This window comes from Rattus norvegicus, chromosome 11 (genome assembly GCF_036323735.1).
Source record: "Rattus norvegicus strain BN/NHsdMcwi chromosome 11, GRCr8, whole genome shotgun sequence".
NCBI lineage: Eukaryota > Metazoa > Chordata > Mammalia > Rodentia > Muridae > Rattus > Rattus norvegicus.
Window position 1 is genome coordinate 49,271,012 of NC_086029.1, and position 24,326 is coordinate 49,295,337.

Below are 24,326 nucleotides of genomic sequence, written 5' to 3' on the forward strand. Positions count from 1 at the left end.
TTACATATTTTTCTTTTAAAAAGAGATTGTAATCTCTCCCACAAGAAGATTTGGGGTTATACAATGCTATCCCCCTTCAATGAGAAGCCCAGTCAACTCTTGTTTTCATTTCCCCTTGGTTGATACTTAGTTACTTTGAGAGATCTGTTGTCTTCTTTGTATTTTGGTTTTTTTTTCTTAAATGTTTGACAGATGGGTGATCTTTTTTTGGAAGTCTAGAGTAGAATTAACAACTTCGGAAATCAAATGCCTCCTGGCGGCTCCTCTTCCCTCTATGGACGGCTTTGGATACAAACAACAGGCAGAAGGGCAAGGTGGTGCAGCACCCAGGCACAGGACTTGGGATAGAGCCAAGAGCTTGGGGGAGGAGGAGGGTGGATACGGGCTGCGAGATGGGAGTCTCCTGGCAACCCTGGGAACAGAAGCCACACTGACAGCCATTGGTTGCCTCATGGTGTAAATGTTGAGAGCAGTGCCAAGCACTCCCACCCGTGTCCCCTTCTGTGAGCCTCTTCATACCCTGGGCAGCCAGTGACAGAGGAGGAAACTGAGGCACAGAGAAGTAGACCAACTGATTCAAGACCACCATCCAGATCTGGGGCTAGCCTTGTCACACTGAAGTAGTCGGTATACGGGTGATTCCTGGTGCTGTTCGAATGCATGTGGGGCTCCTTGAACAGCTGGAGAGGGAGGGGCAGAAGGAGGTAGAGAATCCAGGGAAAGGAAGCAGGGCTCTGAAGACCAAGGGCATTGAGGACAAGATCTCTTTTCTTTTGCCTGTTGGGGAGGGGCTTTCTTCTGAGTTCACTAAGATTTTAGAAGCAGGAGGCTTATGGACTCCTTGCCTTGCTTACAGGAAGAAGGGAATGGCTGTATGGACAGCTTTTTCCATTCAGAACTCAATGGATTCTCATCAAGAAGGGGCCTAGAAACTGCAGGCTCTGCAGACGGACCTCACACCAGGGACCCTCCCCTGTGTCCAGTCATTGATCTGAGACAGCGTCTTGTCACTCATTCCGTGCTGAGGCTCATGCATAGAGAAGTCCTCCAGTGCCTCTCCTTGGACACCCAGCTGAGCAGATGACTGTGTGGGTCTCCGGGGAAGAGCCTTGTCCCAGAGTTCAACCCACAATTAGGGTCACAACCTCCTTTCTGTTGACCCTGTAACTAGGGCAGCCTCACACTCCCTACCCTGCCCCCAACTGTCAATGACTTAGTGTCACAGTCAGAGTGTGAATTCCCTAAACCCTGTGGGTAAAAGTCCCTAGGATGAAGACCCTGCGTCTGTGTCCCCCGTCCTTCCACACTCCAACTTCTCCTTGCACCAAGCTTGGCTTCTCATTCACACCACTGCCCTGAGCTCCCCCTGCTGGCCCATCTCCAAGTCCCTGGCTGCCATTGTTCTTTGGAAAAGAGACATTTTTCCTTTGACTAAAACTTAGGTCTGCTTTAAACATTTAATAAAAGGGACAAGCAGCCAAGGTACTGGGGAGGGCACCAAGTCCCGGAGGTTTTCTTGAGTTGGATGAACTACAAATGGCTTCCAGGGTTAATAACTCCTAGGCAGGATTGGAGCACATAGTCAATAATAGGCTTATATGAATAGCTGTTGGTCAAAGCAGAGACATTGATTTCCCTCTGTCCTCAGGGTTATTCTGGGCTGGGGCAAGTGTGTGTGTGTGTGTGTGTGTGTGTGTGTGTGTGTGTAGAAATTCCAGAGTTATCTAGCTTTCCCTTGAGTTAATACAAACTTGGGCAGGGCAGAAAAGACCCTGAAAGGCCAAAGGGTCCCTGGGGTCAGCTCTGCACTTTGGGGACTTTTGGCCTTGAAGGGGAAAGGAGAACAGGAAACCAGTCCTGAAGCTGGCTTTAAACTGGACAACTTAATGCAATGTGGTTTTCATATCTCAGAACCAACCTTCCTTCCTTCCTTTCTTTCTTTCTTTCTTTCTTTCTTTCTTTCTTTCTTTCTTTCTTTCCTTCTTCTTCTTCTTCTTCTTCTTCTTCTTCTTCTTCTTCTTCTTCTTCTTCTTCTTCTTCTTCTTCTTCTTCTTCCTCTTCTTCTTCATCAGGGCAATGACATATGGTCAAATAGAGCAGTTTAAGTACAGTAAGTGTTTGGTTGGAAATAAAGTCCAAATTTAGGGCCGTGTGAGAGCCGTGGCTGTCTGGGTACATCTGATTTTCACACTCGTATTACAGTATGTCAGATGTGCTTGGAGCAATCCAGGAGATGGACTGGGATCAAAATGTAGGCTTAAGTCTAGTAACCACATTTGAAATTCTCCCAGCAAGACCCAAGGTATTGAAGCGCCATTTGCAAAGAAGAGGAGGATTCCTGGGAGCAAGTCTGTCCTAGTTCCTCGCCTGGAGGTTGCTTCTAAGTGGCTTTTCAAAAACCCCAACTCAGGAGAGCTACAGATGAGATTTTAATGGAGCATGAATTAAAACACGACATGAACTATTGCCATGTTTGGAAAGTTACGGGAAAGCAATCAGACTACATAATATATTGGGCAACAGCTGTGACTTAAACACGAGACCCTAAGCCTTCCCAGAACTCTGTCCTGGGCTCTCCGCTTGTTTTGACTTAGGTGATATGGGTTAGCCCAGCATCAGGAATGAGGATCTTTGGTCCATGTAGACATTGGCCACAGTGAAAAGACTATGCCAGGTAAACACCTGGTTGAATCAAGATAAAAGATGTTCAAGAGCCTATGTGCACACACACATATGTGTCCCAGGCACCAAAATAGATCTATTGCCTCTCACCTGAAGACCGTCGTCGTCTTATAGGAAAGAGGAAAGCTGGGACTGACCGTTCCCCACTTGCATACTAGGGAAGATGGATAAAAGACGCATGGACTTTATATTCAGACATAGATACTGCTTAAAAATATCATGTAACAGAGGTTTGGGCGTCACACAGTGTGCGAGAATCAGAGAGATGACAGGAACCAAGGTGAGAACCAGTGCTATAGTGGGCTCCTAGGACCCCACTGCTGTGGTGACCTGGAGCTTAGTGCTCTGTGTGCATGGCTGGGTCTGTGGAAGAGCTCAGACAGTGGTTAAGCATGGATTCTGAAAGTTACAGGCAACTGTGGTGTTTCCAGGGGAAGGCCAAATGGCAATTTGATTTCTTATGTAATTCTAATCTCATTTAGGGGAGCACATGACCTAGGAATGACCTAGTGAGACCCACTTAGAACATTTTTTATTACCACACCTTATTTGTATAAAGAAATAGATTTCGCACTGTCATTGTCAAATGCGGACTTTGTTCACGTTAAGCCACACACTGGTGGACATTATTCTTCCTCTAACTGGGAATATTAAGACTTGCTGGGTTGTGATTACAACTTAGGTTCCGAGGTTAAACACAAAAGCGTGCTTTCAGGCCTGGTAATCATAATGGATTGTCATAAAACTTGCCTTCCCAGTCTGCATCTCATTAACTAAGCTCAGGATTACAGCACCCAATGTTTTCTTCTCTTGAGTTCTAAGATTGAATGAAGGCAGAGTGGGGCATTTATTTATTTTTTTCCAGACAGAAAAGCTAAGTAAATGACTCACCATCGATTTTATTAAATGTTTAGTGGAGGTGGCATGATCAACATGAAAAGAAGATCCAAGCTTGTGTCAGGCGAGTCTCCCGAGTCTGTGATGGACACAGTCCCTGCGCTAGTGTTTAGATTAATTTCTTCCCTCAGTGCCCTGAGAGGTCTTGCTATAGTGAAATTTGTTTGTGCTTCCTCGGTTCTCAGTCCCATGGGTGTAGGAACCATTTAAACACACAGAATTACCAGCTTCAGGTCAAAGTTTCTCACTGATTTCAAATGACTTTTCTGCAAGGAGTTTTAAGGCTATGGGTATATAGGTTTGTGTTCTATTCAAGTGCCAGCTCCTTAAGTCCAGCTAGAGCCAGCATGCTGGTAACAACCTCTAGATACACGCTGTACGAACTGAAGCATTCTTCTTGGCCCATCGATTTGCTGATGAGGAAGACTGGACTCCAGGGGCGGAGCCTGGTTTGTGTCCAGCACATAAATGAATTAGTGGTATTCCAGTGTGGATGACCAGCTGTTACGACTGATGTTTCGGAGCTCTGTTCTCTGGACATTCTTATTGCTGTAGGATATGTGAACAGGGGATGGGGTTTGCATTCTGTTCTTTGCTCTTGGTCTAAAACCTGCGTGCGCCACTCACATTTTTTTGTAAGTGGGAAATGGGGGTTATGATATGGCCAGGCGCACAGAACGCAAGCTCCCACAGAAGCAAGAGAGAAGGAGAAAAGGTGGGGGAAATCTTCAAGAGGAAGAACACTGAGCACTTGGGAAACACTAGGAAAGGTATAAGAGCTGAGATGGGGGTTGGCGAGGACAGACCGAATCTTTGTTCATATCCCCTGAGGCTGTCTCACCTCAGAATTGCTGCATGGAATCTAAACAAGAAGGACACAGACAGGCAGAGCTGGGGCCAGCTGGAAGTCAGCTCTGTTGTATTGACACAGGAAAGTAGTTTGGCTGTGTGAGAGGAGAAAGTCTACGCAGATCTTTCATAGTAGGGCTTCTGGCATGGAGACAGGCAGCCAAGATGTAAATCACAGCATATTGTTGGAGGAAAAATATGTCTAAACAGACGGAAGGCAGGTTGTAGATGTAAATATTTTAAACAACACTTAAAATTGACTATCAATAATTATCATATCGTTAAGACAATGAAAACAGGTATTTAAATTAAGACGTTTGATGGGTTTGCTTAATATTTCCTTATGAGTAATTGTGTGTGTGTGTGTATGTGTGTGTGTGTGTGTGTGTGTGTTTTCACATGTGGGGGGTGCATGTACTTGTGTGTGCATGTGGTGAAGAGGACCACTTCTGGTTGTGTTTTTTAGTTGCCAGCTTTCTGTGAATGACCTGGAGCATACACCTTAGCTATGCCGGCTGTGCAATAAGCCCAGGGATCTGGCTGTCTCTACCTCCTAGAACTCAGATTTCAGGCACCCACTGTCATGCTTGACTTTTTATGTCAGTGCCTGGGATTTGAACTCAGGCCCTCATGCTTGCTTACAAAATATTTTTTTTTCCTTTTTTTCTTTATTAACTTGAGTATTTCTTATTTACATTTTGAATGTTATTCCCTTTCCTGGTTTCCAGGCCAACATCCCCCCTAACCCTCCCCCCTTCTTTATGGGTGTTCCCCTCCCCATCCTCCCCCCATTGCCACCCTCCCCCCAATAATCACATTCACTGGGGGTTCAGTCTTAGCAGGACCAAGGGCTTCCCCTTCCACTGGTGCTCTTACTAGGCTATTCATTGCTACTTATGAGGTTGGAGCCCAGGGTCAGTCCATGTATAGTCTTTGGGTAGTGGCTTAGTCCCTGGAAGCTCTGGTTGCTTGGCATTGTTGTTCATATGGGGTCTCGAGCTTCAAGCTCTTCCAGTCCTTTCTCTGATTCCTTCAATGGGGGTCCCGTTCTCAGTTCAGTGGTTTGCTGCTGGCATTCGCCTCTGTGTTTGCTGTATTCTGGCTGTGTCTCTCAGGAGCGATCTACATCGGCTCCTGTCGGCCTGCACTTCTTTGCTTTCATCCATCTTGTCTAATTGGATGGCTGTATATGTATGGGCCACATGTGGGGCAGGCTTTGAATGGGTGTTCCTTCTGTGTCTGTTTTAATCTTTGCCTCTCTATTCCCTGCCAAGGGTATTCTTGTTCTCCTTTTAAAGAAGGAGTGAAGCATTCACATTTTGATCATCCGTCTTGAGTTTCATTTGTTCTAGGCATCTAGGGTAATTCAAGCATTTGGGCTAATAGCCACTTATCAATGAGTGCATACCATGTGTGTTTTTCTGTGATTGGGTTAGCTCACTCAGGATGATATTTTCCAGTTCCCTCCATTTGCCTAGCTTACAAAATATTTTGCTAAGTCATCTCGTCAGCCTCCACATCTGGCTGCTTTAGGTACCAAAATATGTTTGGATGTTTAATTATCTTAAACAGGACTGGATTAATGTACGGAAGGTGACCAACCTAAACACACTTTCCTGGGGTGACCTTGCCACACCCACAGCCCTGTGATAGTCACCCCCTACCCTGCTGATCTCACCTTTGTATTCTGGCTACGCTGTTACCAGTCTTCAAAATGAAGTGATGTCCACAGACACATTTACCTTCAATGGAGTCTAAATATAAAAGTTTGTACTTTGAACAAAACTAGCCTGCCACACCCCTTGGGCTATTTTACATGACCAATTCAACCCAAGTGTCACATTAGGCATTAATCTACCCATTACTGTTTGTGCCTCACGAATAGTTCCGAATCTCTGTGTCAGGATCTCACAGCATGACTTGTCATTCTGAGAGGGAAAGCAGTTGCCCAGATTTATGGCTTTGCCAGCGGGGACATCAATCACCCACTAAACTCCCCTATTTCCTATTTTGTTCTTAACCTGCCACCTTCTAAACAAAACAGAGACAAATTAGAATCACAGGGTATGGAAGCAAGCCCCCATGCACAACAGGACCCCTGCACAGAGATCTGGTTGGGAAACAGGGTAGATCGTTCACACACAAACAAAGCCATTTTCACAGTGTAACGTTGTGAGACTTGGTCCGTAGGAGCACCTCTCTACACATGGTTTCTGCCTTCTCTTTCAGTCCTGGCTATGACAAGGGTCAGGTGTCAGACACACCTCAGTCATCCAGCCACTCTTCTGTTTCTGACTATCCAGTAACTGGGCTGGGGTTTGAGCTGACTTGAGAGAAAGCTCTTCCTGATACTAAAATCCAAACTTGTCTTAGATAGGACTGACCAAAGAGAGCAGTCATGTGACCCCAAATGCTTAGCGAGGTGACTAGCTACATTATTTTTTTTTAATATAATTGCAGGGAATGACAATACGCATGAACATTCATCTAAATAAAACAGGAATAAAAATGCCATAAGAGAACATATCTTCCATTTTCCTATGACCATTTTCAAAAGCTAATGCACAAGTCTGTCAGGTGACCAGAGTCCAATATGGAAAAGTGGATTGAGCTCGTCGTGTAGGTCAGTTGGTAGAGCGCTTGATATCCTACACCAGGCTTTGCCATAAACACGTAAATGGGACATGACGGTGCATGTCTGTACTGCCAGCCTCAGATAGACAGATGGAGGCAGAAGGATCACGACTTCGAGGTCATCTCTGCTTACATAGCAACTCTGAGGCCAGCAAACAAAACATTAAGGAATTACACTTACTCTAACAAGGAAGCTGTCTACATATATTAAATTCTTGTTAGGTAATGCTGTTTCCTTTGAGGCTGTTTCCTTGGGCCTGGCAGACAGGCTGATTGTACATGGGGTTTTCTTGTTCTGATTGTACATGCAGAGACATTCCCGAGTCCATGAACTAGTCACACTCGGAGCCTGAGCCTTGTCCAGTGCTGATGCTTGCACTACTGAGGACTGAGTGCTCAAAATACAGGAGCAGGCACAGAAACCCTCGCACACCCATCTGGGTCAAGAGTATGGAGGCTTCCTTTAAGGATTCTGATTTTTCCCCACAGTTTAAAGAGCTCCAAGCGGAACAGAACCACCTCAGAGTTGTTATGATGGGGGGGGTGGTTTGACGCCATGCTGTCCTGTGTCCAAGGACCCCTCTGTTGCTATCATCACTGTCTCCCCCTCCTTTCTCTGACTTTCCACACTCAGCTGTCATTGCCCTAACAATGATGCTGTCATCACCACAGCTGTTTGGGTTTCTCAGGCCGCTTGCAGGTCCTAACAGGACAATAGAGTAATATCCACAGGACCTTGGGGTCTCTAATATTCTATCTGGTTAAACCTGTTGTTGAAGAATGTAGACCACGTACACATTTGTTTCTTTCCAAATTATGCCTATGTGCTAAGATGGTTTAGCTGCACCGTATGTGTATTAAAAGCCAGTTACCTGCTGTGGGGAGGTGCAATTAATTCAAGACAGATTGTGTGATCTAAAGTCCACTTCACGGAGCGAGAGGCATCTGACGTGGCAGAGTAATACTTTCAAGGCATGCTGTTAGGGAGGGTTTCAAGGCAATTTGCAGTTATAAGAGTCCTCAACAGCCCTAGAAAGGGAAAAGTTCTGATTTTAGCTATTTATGAAGTGCAATCTTTAATACTCCTCACCATAAGCAGATAACAAACATAAAACCTCAACTCTCTTTACTCTGAGTGATTCTGATGGTGACTCACCTTACCACCCCAGAGGTATCCGTACAGTGGTCTGTATCTGTGATGCCCCCAGAGTTGGCTGTGTACAACCTGTTCAGTTGAATGTGGTAGCTCTGCTCCCATGGGCTTCATGCTAGTTTAAGAGCTAAGACTACAGTTATACGTAGAGGCCAAAGACTTAAATGATGTGAATAGCATAGTCTCCTTAATGTGCTCATTTTAATTTTTCATTGGTTGCCCATTTTATTATCATCTGTCTGTCTGTCTGTCTGTCTGTCTGTCTGTCTGTCTTATCTGGCATCTATGAGTCATCTATATCAACCTATATATCTGTCTGTCTGTCTGTCTGTCTACTATCTTCTATCCATTCATCCATCAACCTTCAAGGCAGGTGCTTTCAGTATCACTGTCCTCAGACCTCTGGGGACAAATGACTACTCTACTGCAGCCTTCCAAGTACCTGGGTCTTATTGCCACTTTTAACAGGCTTGAAAGCATTCATTTTTCGTTAGGGAGCTGAGTGACCTGAAATTCTTGTTGAAAATCCCAGTGCTCTTGAGCAAAAACCAGGCTTGTTTTCTCTTCCACATTTCCCATTCTATTAAATTTCTCATTTTCTGTCATATTCTGGAAGATACCCACTACCTTTTATACCAGTCTCACATCCACTTGAATCTCTGCAAGAAATAATTGGAAATACCACAGTCCTAGCTATTTTTTCTTATTCGAGAGCAAAAAGGGTCCCCACAGAAGTATGGACAAAAGCAACCTTCCTTCCCAGGTCTCTAGATGGCTTCCCAGGGTTCATTTCTGATCTGTTCCTTCACCCTTACGTCCTAGTCACATGTTATCGTTACTCTTCCATGGAGTAGTCTGTGGAGACACTGGGCAAAATTTACTTCAGTCTTGTTGGGTTTTCTAGACCAACTATTTCCATGCCTCACTTGGCTCCCAGGGACCTGAATAAGAAAGGATGAGAACAAGAGTCCCCATCCTGATCAAAGCCATTCTATATATCATCAACAGCTACACATTTGATAAGTCATATAACTTCCTGTCCTCTATGAGGGTGACATTATAAGTGGCCATGCCTTCTACTCCTTTAAATCCCCAGCACAAAGCGTTGAAACTCCCACTGGTGGACATGTAGTTACCTGTCAGACACTGCTGAGGAGACAGAAAGGTACGGTCCCTGCCGCTCAGAGTGTTGATGGAAGAGGCGGAGCCAATGTAAGATTAATTCTTCTATGGCTTCCACACAGAGTGCATGTGTCAGGGAAGTAGTAGATAATTTATCACTGTGCAGGGCTGTGAAGAAGAGGGGAGACAAGGTTCAGGTGAGCCTACCAAAGGAGGGAGGACTCAATTCCTGATAAAGATCATGATAGCAGTTAGTAGATCTTAAAGGAGGAACATTTCCGAGCCAATTGAAAGTTATCAATAGTCACGCTGAGTGGTTGGTACACACCCGCTGTCAGGCTGTACTTATTTTTAAGCTCCCTATTTTAGTGTCTTTCCCTATTGCTGAGATACAGAGCTCTGACAGAACAACTTAAGGGAGAAAGGGTTCATCGCTGGCCTCTGCTTCCTTGTGGATTGTCTTTTCCCACCCCACATCCCTACACCTTGGATTAAAACAAAGACACATTCTTAAAACATTTCTGTGTTCTTTAAAGAACCCAAAATTCCAGAATTCTGACTGGAGGGTTTATCTCTGGATACAGTCCACCATGATTCAGGAGTCATAGTGAAGGAAGCTCAAGAGAGCTGGTGACATCACATCTATAGTCATGGAAGAGAGGGGGAGATCGCTTCCTTTTTACATAATCCTTGTCTAGGACTCCTTGTCTAGGGAATGGTCTCACCCATGTTGGAGATGGGTCTTCTCATATCAATTAACATAGTAAAATGGCATTCTCTAGGGACATGCAGAGACTCATTAGCCAAGAGATTCTAGACAGTTAGCATGGACCATCCCGTGCCCATTTTCAAGTGGAACATACTGGCCTTCTTACTAGTCATGTTGGGGCTCCATTGATTTCCATATCACGTAAGGAACATGAAGAAGGAAAAAAAATCCCCTGTGATACATTGGAAATAGGTCACCAGAGCGAAGTCAATGGTATTTTTCTTGGGATTTTACACATTGCTTATTTTGTAAACTTTACACATTCTAATTGTGAGAAATCTGGTGAATTTAGACTTGTCTGCAATTTATCTTCCAGGAGCACCAGTGTTGATTCAGGATGGCATATGGTTTGCATTCTTTTCAGTCTTAGGGCCCCAGGTGGCTTCCCGACCATCATTAGTAATCTCTCTTCTCTTTAGAGTTTGCCCTCGGATGGACTCAGCTTCTATATATAACTCAGATCCCACATCTGCATTAGCCCTGTGAAAATCTCAGGCCAACAGAAGGCTATCTCAATTTTTTTTTTCTGGCGGCCTTCTTTACGTTAGAAATGTAGGCTATTTTTCCTCTCTTTTTGAAATAAATTTCTTAAAATAGATGTAGCAATTTTTTCAAACACCTCCGCCAAATACCTCTTTCTAGTTCATAGCTGCCCCCACCTCCCCAACACACATTTTGATTTAATCTCTCCCATCTTCCAAACTGGCCTGTTTCATTCCCAGGCTACCTTTTTATAAATTCCCATGTCATTGTCTTTCTGCTGAGTTCTTGCTGAGAGTCAGTTCTGGGAGAGATTCAAACAGCATTTCTCTACAGTTGATTTCCGGATGAAGACCTTGGATTTTCACATGGTAGAAAAGTAGAGGCAGCCTAACCTGACTTTGGAGCTGTGAGAGTAGCTGGGGGTGGGGTGGGGTGGGATGGGGAATGGGGGGTGGGGAATGGGATGTGGGCGGTGGGGAGTGGGGGGGGCTCGCTCTGGCTTGCTGGGTCCCTTTAGACTCACAATGGGGACTGGAGACCTGGGCTGTGGATGGGAGAGACCAGTGGATCCAACAGAAAGGATACTACTTAAAAACATCAACTGTTAAAAGCTCGCCCCTATCCCTTCTTTCCCTCTTATGGTTCTTTTGAGATGTAGCTCCAGGGACATCTAGAGAGCCTGATCTAAGAGCACTGGGATCAGAGTAGTAACAATTTGAAAAAAAAATAAAAAAAAAGCACTTATTAGACTTGTTAACATTGTTAAGAATGTTGCCAGCTGACAGCAGAACATTAGGACCTGAATGAAAAGGGAAGGATAGGAATGCTGCTCCTAGGAGTGCTGGAGGACACGGTTTATGGTAGATATGTGGGAAGCACAGCCAGGGGCACAGACATCTGGGAGAGCCCAGAGTCAGCATGACCAGACTGAGCTGGGCCACGATGCAGCAGCCAGGATGTCAAAGGTACTAAAGTGGCTGGATTATAGGGACAAACCTTTAGGGAAGGGCATCCCAACCCTGGGCTGGAGAGTTTGGGGATAGAGGGCTGGGTATGCTGATCATACCCTCTGGCAAGTAGGGCCTAAGGGATGCTGGGAGAACTTGGAGTCCAGGTCCACTTTGTTAAATAAACACCTCAGCCATCTATCTCAGGTTTGACATTTAACAAGACCCAATTTGGGGTCTTTTTAGACACAGTTGACTAAGACACTTTACCTGTGGACAGCCCTAAGTACACACAGGAGTCCTGGTGGGATATTGATGACTGCAAAAACAAAACAAAAATTAAAAAGGAAAGAAATTGCACTGGTGAAATGTGATCCTATCATGCTGACTGCGTAAGGGCACACATGCATACGTGTGCATGTGCATGAGCATGTGTGTGCATGTGTGTGTGCACATGTGCATTAATATATGCACATGTGCATGAGCATGTGTGTATACATAAACACGTGTGTTCATGAGCATATTTGTCTGCATGTGTGGAGCGTGCATGAACATGCACATATGCATGTGTATAAGTATGTGTGTGCAAGTGAATATGTGGGTGTGCATGTGTGCATGTGAACATGTATGTGCATGTGCGTGTGGTGTGGATGTGTGTGTGCATGTGCATGAGCATGAAATTGTGCATGTGGTCTGTTATTTCCATGTAAACTGGCCTTTGACATGGCCCATGTCTGACCCTAGAAGGAGGCAGACAGAGTCTTTCTTCCCAGTCTGGAGAAGCTTTGGGGTTAACTCTGAGGAACCTACTGTGTATTGCTCAAAGGAGAAACTCATTTGTTCAGGGTCACTTGGCTGACCCAGAGAATTGTTTGAACAAACAATGACATTATGAAATTGATTAAAAACACTGTATTTGAGTGCATGCATGTGTGCATGGGAAGGCTAGAAGACAACCTTGGGTGTCATCTTCAGGAATGCTGTCAACTTCCTTTAAGACAAGCTCTCTATCTCATTCAACCTGAAACCCATCAATTAGGCTAGGCTGGTTCACCACTGAGCTCCAGGAATCCTTCTTTCTCTGCCTCCCCAGCCAGCAGGGTTATAAATACACCATCACACCTAGCTTCTCCATGTGGGCTCCAGGGATTTGAGCTCGTGACCTCCTGCTTGCATCTCAAGCATTTTACCAACTGAACCATCTTCACAGTTTTTGGCCCGTCCTCTAATCTGTCTTAATTTTTAAGTCTTGAACTGTGGACAGCTAATTTAGGACAAAAGTATACAGCCTCAGTCTTCTACCATTTTATGAAGCTATTTTCATTTAAGTGGGGAGAAAAAAAAATCTGGCAATTTCTTTAATACCAAAAAAGAAAGTTTCCTGCTTCGGAAGCTTGGCATACCCTTCTGAGAGAAGCACATTTAGCACCACACGGTGCTAAATAAGTGTCTGCATTCTGCAAGAGATCGGGAGGCTTCAGCTCTGTAGGAATGGTGTTCATGTGGGAGTTATGAAGTTCATCAGCCATGTGGCCCAGAGGTCATGAGTCACCAAGGCCTTTCTCCACAGTCGCTGAGCCCTGCTCTCACAAGTGCATGACAAAGGCCTGTAACTCTGGTACTATACTGACTCTGCCCACAGATGTTTCACCACCAGGTTCTAAGACAAGCTCGCAGAATATGCCTAGTCCATCTTGTTGCCTAAAATGTCTCAGACACTACCCCATGTGGAACTGTGTGCAACATCAGCAATTCCCATGCAGTTGCTTTGTTGTTAAGATAAGGGTCAAACATGGCTCCCAGTCTGCATGTAGATAGATTGAGTTATCTGCATCAGAGGAAGTAGAAAGGTGTCCTCAAAGCCTGACCCTTCACCTTCTAAGTCAAGGCTTTCCCTTCTAAAGAGGCAAGGTTAAGGGCCAAGCGTTGGACTTCCAAGCTGGTCTACGTAAGTTCCATCATCATATTGACAGTAACACCCTTGGGTGTGCTTCCAAACGGCTTCCCTGCCTCTGTTAGCTGGGACTTCCCTGGCAGTGCTGAGCTGATGCTCTTGCAAGGGGGAAAACATAGCGATTTGCAATTGTGGACAGAATGTCGGGTAGAAGAATTGAAAATGTGTTTGCCAAACTTGGAAGAATTATTCCCTTACTCAGCTTTACATGGGGGTTCTCCTGGGTAGCAATGGATTTGGCTTGTGGCCTTTCTTTTCCCATATCCTTGTTTGTTCTCCTGATGAAGAAGTTTGAGCGTAGCAGTTGGGCCTGCTGGCTCGGCCATAGGAGGGCTGATATAGCCTTGTGTGAAGCTGCCAGCAACCTGGTTGGTGGGCACTGAGGGACTGGCAGGGAAAGATTCTACCAGTTATGTGGACATTTTCATTCAGAAATTACGGTGGCTGATTTTGGTTCTCAACTTCACGACATTATAGTCACCATGGAAACAGAACTCTAGGCATATCCAGAAGGGGATTTCTGGGTTAACTAAGGCAGGGATACTCACTGTCAGTGTTGGTGGCACTCTCCCATGGGTTGGTGAAACCCATGAACGAAAAAGGAGAAGGTAAACTGGGCCCTGAAACTGCAAGCCTGAAAATTGTGAGCCAAATTAAATTTCTTCCTTCAGGTTAGCGACAGGAAAGGTAACTAATGCTCTGGCCTCTGGCTATTCTCTGTCCTTTGAGTATACAGAGCATGCATATTATGGGATGAATAGCAAAGAAGGGAATGGTGGTGTTAACTACCGACAGCAAAGAGGAGATGCATTTCTCCCTCTGTGGCTACTTTCTGTAATCTGAGTTTGGCCCCATGTGAGTTTTTGGCTCCTTGGGTCTTCAGAATGTAAAAGAATGGAGGGGCATCACACCTGTACAGGAGGGGCGGGAGGGCAGGATGCTTGTCTTGAGCACCTTACAGTGTGGGTTTCATTTAGCCCTTGGAAACTGGCTCTGCCTGTTGGCTTTCCCCGCTCTAATCACCTTTACAAGGTGTCTCAAAGGAACCAGCTGTAGGTGTGCCTCATTCCTGCCTTTATGCTGTCGGTCGACTACCCTCTTTCTTACTCCTGCCCTCTGTCTGGTCAGCCATGACCTCTCAGAGCAGGGAAAACAAGCAAATCTAGTCTGTCTCTCCTCCGTGAGTGTTGGGTGCCTTCTGCATGTTCTGCGAAAATACATTTTGTTAACTTCTGGATATCCATGCCTCTGTCTTCTTTGTCAAGCACAGAAACTGTTGTGACAAGCATTCCAGCAGCCTCCATCATGAGGGTAATCTAAGGAAATGACTCAAAAGCAGGCAATCAATGGGGGAAGTGGGTGGGAGGGGGAGGGTTTCTTTGGATGCACAAAGTGTGATATTACACAACCTTGGGGTTTTCAAAGAGACCCAAGGGTGGATTACTCCACTAGCTCATGTGGCCTTCCTCCAACCTCAGACTTGAGTCTTGAGTCTCAGTTGAGCCAGACATAATGTGATGAAACCATTAAGTTCTTCCAGTGTTTCACCCATAACTGTATTCTGGCCATTAATACATCTCCCTCCTGCATTGTCTCTTTCTAGAAAAAAATATTTTCTGTAAGTTGTACCAAGATCGCAAAGCACATTTGTGGCAGAATCAGAGGTCCAGAGGCCAGGATCAACAACTGGCTGACCAATGCAGGGATAGGTCGAGCTTACAGATAGTGTTCTGTCCTTAGAGTCTCACAGTAGCTGTAGGGACATTCTGAGTTTCATGCTTTTTAATTCTCCTTGAAGAAGTTGACTAGATAAGAAAACCACTCTGCTAAGGCACACACTTAGCACCTTTCAGTCATTACATCATCATTCTCAGTCTTCTAGTGGCCGAGTCAAATGCACCCCTTTTTTTTGTGACTGTAAATATCTGGTAGTATGTATGCAATGGAAGAGAAACAGTCCCACTTCTGTACAGGCTTGTGCTTAACATATCTATGCCCTTTTAGAGAGTGATTCCTGCAGGGTGGGCAGCCAGTTCTCACAGCTTACTAGAAGAGAGCTGCCTTTTATCCCCATTTTGTAGACAGACTGTGGCTCAGTGAAGTTCATTGTCCTTGCAAGGTCATGACTCTGAGAGTGGCTGGGATGCCCTAGGCTGTCTATGACTTCATTTTTGTTTTAAAGGTTTCATGTTTTTTGTGCTTGTTTGTCTTTTAAAGCCAGGCCTTTAAAAGGGAAAATTTATATATGGTAGCATAGGCCCCTTTGCCCTGTGTGGCCAATGGGTTTTGTCTGCAGAGCTGTCTCTGAGGTACTGGCTTTTTCGACTTCCCGAGAAGTCTCTTTGTGTTCTTCGGGTCATTTGCTTCCCTGTTCTTTAGGTCTAGCACCTGCTTCCTTCATCAGTGACCACTGGATGGAGTAGGCTCCAGTGTGTACCCAAAGAAGCCCATGGTTCCTGTAATATCACCCGACAACCTCGAGAGCCTGGGGATGAGTAAATCTTAGGCAGCCATTTTTGCCTATGTTTAGATTGCTGAAATTACCAATGTCTTGGACCCTAGGCATGGCATGTTTTCTGTATATTCATACTTTGTATGAATTTGTCAATGAGGCACAGTTAAGAGACTAATGCAAAAGAGCAATTATATTAATATATTATAATCAGTATAGACTGAGTAAATGCATGCTCTCTGTCATCGTCTCTCTCTACCTCCATCCCTCTGTGTGTCTCTGTATCTTTGCTTCTCTGTGTGTGTCTCTGTCTTTCTGTCTCCCTCTGTCTCTGTGTCTTTGTCTTGTATCCCTTTGTCTCTCTGTGTACATGTCTCCCTGTGTCTCCATATCTCCTTGCCTCTTGTCTCTGTGTCTCTCTGTTCTTGTCTCTCTCCCTGTCTCTGTGTCTCTGCTCTTCTCTGCGTGTATGTCACTCTTTCCCTCTGTCTCTCTGTCTGTTTATCTTTGTCTGTGTCCCTTTATCATTAGACTACGTTGTCTTCAGACCTTAGTTGACTGGAGTGGGGGGAGGTGACTGAATCCTCACAAAGTAAACTTCAGGGAAGGGACTGTGACTTGGTGGTTCCCAAAAGGTGATTTATAAGGACCACTGGGAATCAAGCCAGGCACACACCAGCAACCCCAGTACTCAGGAAGCACAGACAGGGGATGAGAGTTCAAGGCCAACCTTGACCATGAGGGAAGTTTGGGGTCAACCTGGACTACGTCAGACGCCATCTGAACCCCACCTGTGCAAAAGAAATAGTGGAAGCATTAGAAATGTGGTGAACGCCAAAAGCCTGACTGTGCTCACTGCAAATGACCATCCAAGTCAGGGCAGAGGCTTTCTGTTCTTTATTGATGGATTACCTTGCTTTACTTCTAGTCAGGAGCTCATCTTCCTGCCTCAGCCTCTTGAGCAGTGGGGTCATAGATGCCACCATGCCTGGCCCCTCCTCCAGAGGTCTGTGTGACAACATTCTGTAGCTATCTGGAGAAACATCTGACACCTTAGAGCAGGCGCCGAATGCGACTCGGGACTGGCACTGGTCTTGGCTCTAGGTGGATTACATCCTCTCTCTGTAGATCTTGTAAGGCCTTCACCCTGGAAAGCTCACATTCTGAGGTACACGGCATTGAACACTCATTGCAACAAAACTTATGGTGAGCTTCACGGAACATGAAGGACCACCCAGAACCTTCTACGCTGCCTTTTTGTGGTGAAGATAGCAGCAGTGATGCTCACTGCTGTGAATCTTTGTCAAGCTAAGCTGAGTAAACAAAGCCAGGTGTCTTTATAGGTACAGAAAAGATACATAGGCATTGCAGCTTAGGGCTATGCACTCCAAATGAGCTTGGCAGCGTGGTCCAGAGACCATTGACTTATATCTGCTCTTTTAGATTGCAATGCACAGCTGTGGCAACATTGTATCTATATGGCATACAGCTACTTTTATAGAAGAGAGACTATACATGGGCCCACGAACAAAAGACACCATAAAATATCCTGAGATATCCCCGGAACTTCACTGTGGTTGTGCTTACTTGGGTTGTAAGTGATATTTTTGCTTTCTTCCTTGAACACAGACCCCAGGAAGTTCTAGATGACCATTCCACTTTAACACATAGAAAAGAGTAGAGAAGACAGGCAGAATGAAAGGTTCTGGGGTCGTCGAGGTGATGATGGTGGTGGTGGTGATGGTGGTGGTGGAGGTGGTGATGGTGGTGGTGGTGATGGTGGTGGTGGTGGTGGTGGTGGTGGTGGTGGTGGTGGTAGTGGTGATGGCGGTGGTGGTGAAAGTACTAGTTTTTAAAAGTGTGTGGAGCTCTGAAAGTGCTCAGTAAAGTGAAAACTGCAACTGTGAGACAGAGGCCATGACAAACTCCATTGTGATAACTCAGGAGCACCTGTAAATGAGGGTCTCTTTGAAGGCATTTGCTGGAACTACTGGTGTGACATTTAATTCCCTCACACAAAGGTCAGGCGCAAGTGCTTGGAATAGAATTGGTATTTCAGGCAAATTTCAGCCTTCTCCGAGTTGAGAATCAGGACACAGATAAAAAAGAGCAAAGGTGAGCATGCCCACCTCATCATTTCTTCATTTATTTTTAAAAACCTTTTTTTTCTTTAAAAAAAAACCCAAAACCTTTCCAGCTAAAGTTTTCGTTTGACATTAATTTCTACTCCTTTAGGGATTAAATTAGCAGAGCTCTTAGTGCTCAATTTTTGGAATGTTACTAGAGGAGTTATGACTTAAAAATATCAGCGGCAAGAAATTAAAGCTATTCTCTCCTTGTCATAAAATGTGGGCATAAAAGTCTCTCCTGCTCTTCACACAAACTCGGGGACTTTGAAGGGAAAGGTGCCTTTAATGACATGCGTTTGATGTTCCCGAGAAGCCACTCACTTAATGATCCCAGTGTCCCAAAGCGCTCATCAGCAACCTGCTGGCCAGTCCAGCTGCTGTCTCCCTGGTTCTCATCTCGGTCACTGCAGGCTTTGCTCCTCAGGTCGTTTAGACCCTGAACATAAGAGGCTCCTGATCCTTCATCAATAAAACATTAAGTGTAATGCTGAAGAAAACACGCCTTTTTGTTTCCTTATAAACAGGGCGATCAAAAGCGGGAGCAGGGAAGAGACTCTTAGAAGGGCTCCCTGCGATAATTGGGGAGGCTTCTCGTTTGATTTTTCTCCAGTGTGGGGTTTTGAGTCTGCAGAGAGGCTGTAATATCCGAACCGTCATTGCCTCGGTGTGCAGCACACTATAATGGCATGCAGATTTGAGCTTCTCCCTTTATATATGAGTCATGAGAGGGATGGCTTGTGAAGATGCTGCTATGGTAGGGATCTGGAGACCGTAAAGCTCTCAGAAATGTGGCTCTCAAGACTCTGACATTACGGAAGACAGTACTACAGGGAAAAATAACAAGAGAAAGTGCATCAGAGTGGTGCACTTGGTGGGGGATGCAGGCTGGTACAAAGTGGCTAGCAAGAATTTTCAATTAGGACAATAATGTGAATGGTTCCTTCCTTCCTTCCTTCCTTCCTTCCTTCCTTCCTTCCTTCCTTCCTTCCTTCCTTCCTGTTGTCCATCTGTTTGTCTGCCTGTCTGTCAGTCTGTCTTTCTTTCTGCCTTCCTTCTGTCCATTTGTTCTCCCTCTCTCTTTCTTTCCTTCTCCCTTCCTTCCCTCTTTCCTTCCCTCTTTCCTTTCCTTTCCTTTCCTTTCCTTTCCTTTCCTTTCCTTTCCTTTCCTTTCCTGTCTGTCTGTCTGTCTGTCTGTCTTTCTGCTCGCCTCCCTCCCTCCCTCCCCCCCTGCCTCCCTCTCTCCCTTCCTAGACTCTAAACAACTCCCTGGTAGACAGAGACCGATAGAGACCAGAGATCAAGAAGGGAAGGCAAAAATACTAAAGAGTTTCTTGCAACAAGGGCTCATATTCTCTTTGCATGGGGAAGCCACCATTACAGATATTGGGAGAAGAGCTACACTCAAGGTCTGGGTCTTTGAAATGTGGCCCACTGGGGCCAGCTGTGAATATCTTTCATCCCTAGTGGGTGGGACTGAGACAGAAATGTTAGCTGGTGGGTAGCTCTCTGCTTACAATCTGCTGAAGACAGGAGACTGTGTCCCCTGTGAGTGATAAGCCTATGCCCAGACCTTTGACCTCAGGTGTTCTGGGCTCAGAATTCTTACATGATAGGCTGGTTGCTTTTCTCTCTTTGACTGACAGATTGTGAGTCAGCCAAAATGGAATCTCCAGGCCCTACTAGCCCAGGCCTGGCTCAGTTAAAGTAAAAGCAACTGATCTGGGAAGAGTCACTACCCAGGGTGGGCTCTTACTGCGACTGACTTTGGCTTTGCAGGCCAGAGTGTTCTTGATTGTCCTATCTGCTTGCTTGCTTTCCTAAAAATATATGTCTTTATGAATGTATGCCATGTGTGTGCAGGTGCCTGCGGAGGGCCGAAGAGGGTGCTAAGAACAGGAGTCACAGACAGCTGTGAGCCACCCAGAATGGGTGCTGGGAATGAAAGCCTGGTCCTCTGTAAAAGCCATACTCGTTCTTAACCCCTGAGCCACTTCTCCAGCCTCCTGATAACTTACCTTTAAAATGAACCTTTAATTCCTGAGCCAGTGTGACACTAAGTCCTCTGACTGGGGATTTCTCTAAGTAATCAGCCAGAGGAAGCTGGTTCCATGCCCATGAGGAACCATTTCCTTCCACCCATGAGGAGCTTGGCAACACAGCTGAGAAGAAATTTCTCTGTATTACACATTCCTTTTCCCCTATAAGCCCAGTTCCCTGATATAAGAGTCATTTGCCTTTTTCCAGAGTTCTGAAAGTCAAACTCAGATAAAATCTCCTTCCAATGTTTGGTGGCTAAAGAGGAGGCAGGAGACCTGGGTCTGTGGAGTTCTGAGGAGTTTAGGGATGAGCTGTGTACTTAACTCTCCAGGAGGCTCCTTTTCCTTAGCAAAGTGAGGTTTGAAAGGGATGACTGTTCAAGTAAATGGTGTATCACCAAATTAGATATCAAACTAAAGAATTCAGATTTACCCACAAATGTTGTAGACCTTCCTTCAGACAGTATCCCTGAACTACAACTTGGATTCTTATTTTTTCTTAAAAAACAACAACAACAACAACAACAACAACAACAACAACAACAACAACAACATCTTCTCCTTCTTCTCCTTCTTCTCCTTCTTCTCCTTCTTCTCCTTCTTCTCCTTCTTCTCCTTCTTCTCCTTCTTCTCCTTCTTCTCCTTCTTCTCCTCCTTCTTCTCCTTCTTCTTCTTCTCCTTCTTCTTCTTCTCCTTCTTCTTCTTCTCCTTCTTCTTCTTCTTCTTCTTCTTCTTCTTCTTCTTCTTCTTCTTCTTCTTCTTCTTCTTCTTCTTCTTCTTCTTCTTCTTCTTCTTCTTCTTCTCCTCCTCCTTCTCCTTCTCCTTCTCCTTCTCTCCTCCTCCTTCTCCTTCTCTCCTCCTCCTTCTCCTTCTCCTCTTCCCCATCCTCATCCACCTCATCCACCTCCTCCTCCTCCTCTTCCCCCCATCCTCATCCTCATCCACCTCATCCTCATCCTCCTCATCCTCCTCCTTCTCTTCCTTCTTTTCTCCCCTTTCCTCCTCTTCTCTCCCCCTCCCCCAGTGTGTGTGATGGTATACTGTATAGGTCAGAGGACAACTTCCAAGAGTTGGTTCTCTCCTTTCTTCCTCTGAGCTCTGGGGATCACAGTCAGGTCTGCAGGCCTGGAAGGTGCCTTTACTTGCTAAGATATCCTTCCACTTCCCATTGTTTCTTTTTGAGACAAGGTCTCATGCAGCTCAAGATGGTCTATAACTCACTGTGTAGACCAGACTAGCCTTGGACTTATAACCCTCCTACCTCAGTCTACCAAGTGCTGGCTTTATAGGGCTGTGTCCTCCCATGGAGGCTGCACCCCAGATTCAACCAGTGGGAATTCACATCATGTTTCATACTCTTCAGACTTCCAGAATTAAACGTGCCATTTCCTGAGGGTGTGCTTCTCATGCTAGAGGTGGAGCTGTATGCACTCAGACAGATGAGTTTCCAAGTGAGCCCCGTGTCTCAAGTTGCAAATTAGCATGAATAATGACACCACTTTTGCTAATGTGGCCTCTTGTGTGCAGAACAAATGGAACGCTGATGTCACAGGCACGGACAACAAGGTGGCAGATGGGCCTGTGACATTGGGAGTCTAGAAATCATGTAACAAAACTCAGGAGGCAGCAGCAGCCACTCTTCACCTGTACCTGTGTGGTTCGTGATGCAATAGATCAGGTTTTAATCACTGCACGGCATTGGAGTAATTTTCTGAACTGTTGGGGTCACTGGCTTTCTTGAACTAAGGTTTCTATCTTGCATTAAAGTATTTCTCTGCATTAAAGTATCTATCTTGATGACTGGACTTCTTGGTGTGCCTGTGCATTTTGTCCCTGAGACAAAGCCCAGGCCATTCATCTTGCCCAGGGTGGTTATTCTATAAGCAAGGTGGTTTTGCAGAAGACTATCGAGAGAAGAATGGGATAACATCTCTTGATAACAGAGATGTTATCAAGTTCTTCATGCTCAAATGAGGCATGATCGGGATTTTCAGGAGAGATCATCAGGATGTTCCTGGCTGGTTTAGTGATGTTTTAGATGCTTTGCCTTGCTACTCTGTGAGAGGCAGCATTATCAATGTGTGTGCTCCTGACTGCGGCTTAGAAGTGGTCAGACCTATGTCAATATTCATCATTAGCTCAAAGTACACGGACAAACAAACCCAGGGCCAACTATTTCCTAGAAACTGATATGATCTGTTCAATAGCTTTGTGAAGCATTCATGGTTCTGTGATGTGGCCACCACGGTTCACCCACTGAAGCTTGTGTGCTGAGTCATTTGCCTCTCGTGAGCCACTGCAGACCTTACCTGTGAGGATGTCTGCAGCTACCAGTTCTCTGTGGGCTTGGGCGTTTGCACGATAGCAGCTCATCATTTCCCGCCCTCTCCAAACACCTCCATTACCACCTCCCTTTCCCCTGAGGCTTCCCCCATCAGCCCACGCCAGGTGAGACTGTACAGTTCGAAGGCATTGGGAATTGGTGCTCTGTGGGGCATCTAGGATCAGTGAGAGACAGAAGTACTGGGTGATCACTCCTGTGCCTTCTCTGTCCCTCACCCATCCCTACTCACAGCCTGCACAGTTCTTGAAGGTGACCTGGACCTAATCATGGCCAACTTGAAAAACATCCTGATAGCTTGTGCCTCTGTCCACTGTCCTTCCCTTCATTCATAGCATTGTCTTCACTAAAACTCATAGCTCAAACGGTACTTACCTCAGGGTCTGCTTTCTGGGAAATCCAGGCTAACACACACACACACACACACACACACACACACACACACACTGCACTCATTCACACACACATCACACACATCACACACATGCACACACACATCTCTCACACACATCACACATATCTATCTCACATACACCCATCTCATACACACAGAGACACACATCATACGCACATACACATCTCTCACACATTTCCCTCACACATGCACACACGTCATACACATCACTCTCACACACCCCTTTGCACACACAAACACAGACAGACAGACACACACACACACACTACACGTAATAACACACATATCGCACACATCACAATCCATATCTCTCTCACATACACACATATCATACACACATAGACATGCATTATACACACATGCACATCTCATACACGTCACTTTCACATACCCCCTGCCACACACAAACACACACATGCACACACTTCCCAAAGATCTTGCCACAATGAGACTGTCAGGAAAAATTACTTCAAAAGTCGCATCTTAAGACTACTTCTCTTGCCTTTTAATGGATACTAGAAATACATTAAACTATCAAAAGAAACATTTAAAGGGACAGGCCTCTTTTATATGTGCAATTGTTGCTTTGGTTCTTTCTAATTGAGTCTTCATTAAATTCTTAGTTGTTCTGTTTTTATTAGTGAGCATTGGTGGGGAAGGAAAGCTTCATTTCCATGTTGCTTTGGGAAGCATCTACAGATGGCTAACCTAGAGCAATGGCTCCATCTAGGCCTCTCTGTTCTTCTATCCCTTATTAAACTTCTTAGACACATCCCACTACTAACCTGGGGCTGAGCAAAAGGGGACTTCCCCATTGTGCTTTTGAAGTCATGTGAGTATTTAGCACGTTCTAATTGTGTCTTAAGGTCAATATTAAAATTGGTGGCTTCAAGGACTCCATAGCCCAAGAAGCCCAGTGGCCTGGTCATTTGTATGTTGACAGCAAAGCTGGGTTGAATGTCACATCCCACAGAGGGAGGTCTCTGTGATTCTAGAAAAGGTTTCTGCAGATGAGAGCAGGGACGTGGCTTTAATGTGTGTGACGAGGAAACTGTGCACTAGACAAGGACAGTCACAGAGCTGGCTTCTGTAGCAAGGAATGGATGCTGGCTTCAGATGGGAGATGGAGGAAGAGGCTGTCGTTCTCTCAGACGTTTGTCCTATGGAACAGGAGTGTGTCTGTGGGGATGGAGCGCACCAGCAGGTCCACTTGGCTTATTTTATGATCGTAGACTTGCTAGGATAGGATGAGGCAAGTGGTGAGGAACAGAGGACCTGAATGAGAACGCCTGGTTCAGTACAAGGAGCAGATACTAGACTCAGAGTCTCCTGGGACTGGGACGATGAGGTCCCAGGGCGCAGGTTTTGTTGTGGTTGGGGTAGAGGTGGACTCTGGCTTCTAGGAGCACTGCCCCTACCTTCGGAAGAGACAATGAGCAAATCCTCATGTGTGTCGTCCCCTC

General features: G+C 45.5%; 1 protein-coding gene across 3 annotated transcripts in view; it reads left to right on the plus strand.

Moving 5' to 3' along the window:
* The window catches only part of Pcp4 (Purkinje cell protein 4), a 102,002-nt gene that overhangs the window by 41,827 nt on the left and 35,849 nt on the right, over nt 1-24,326 (plus strand). The gene's annotated exons all lie outside the window — the stretch shown is intronic.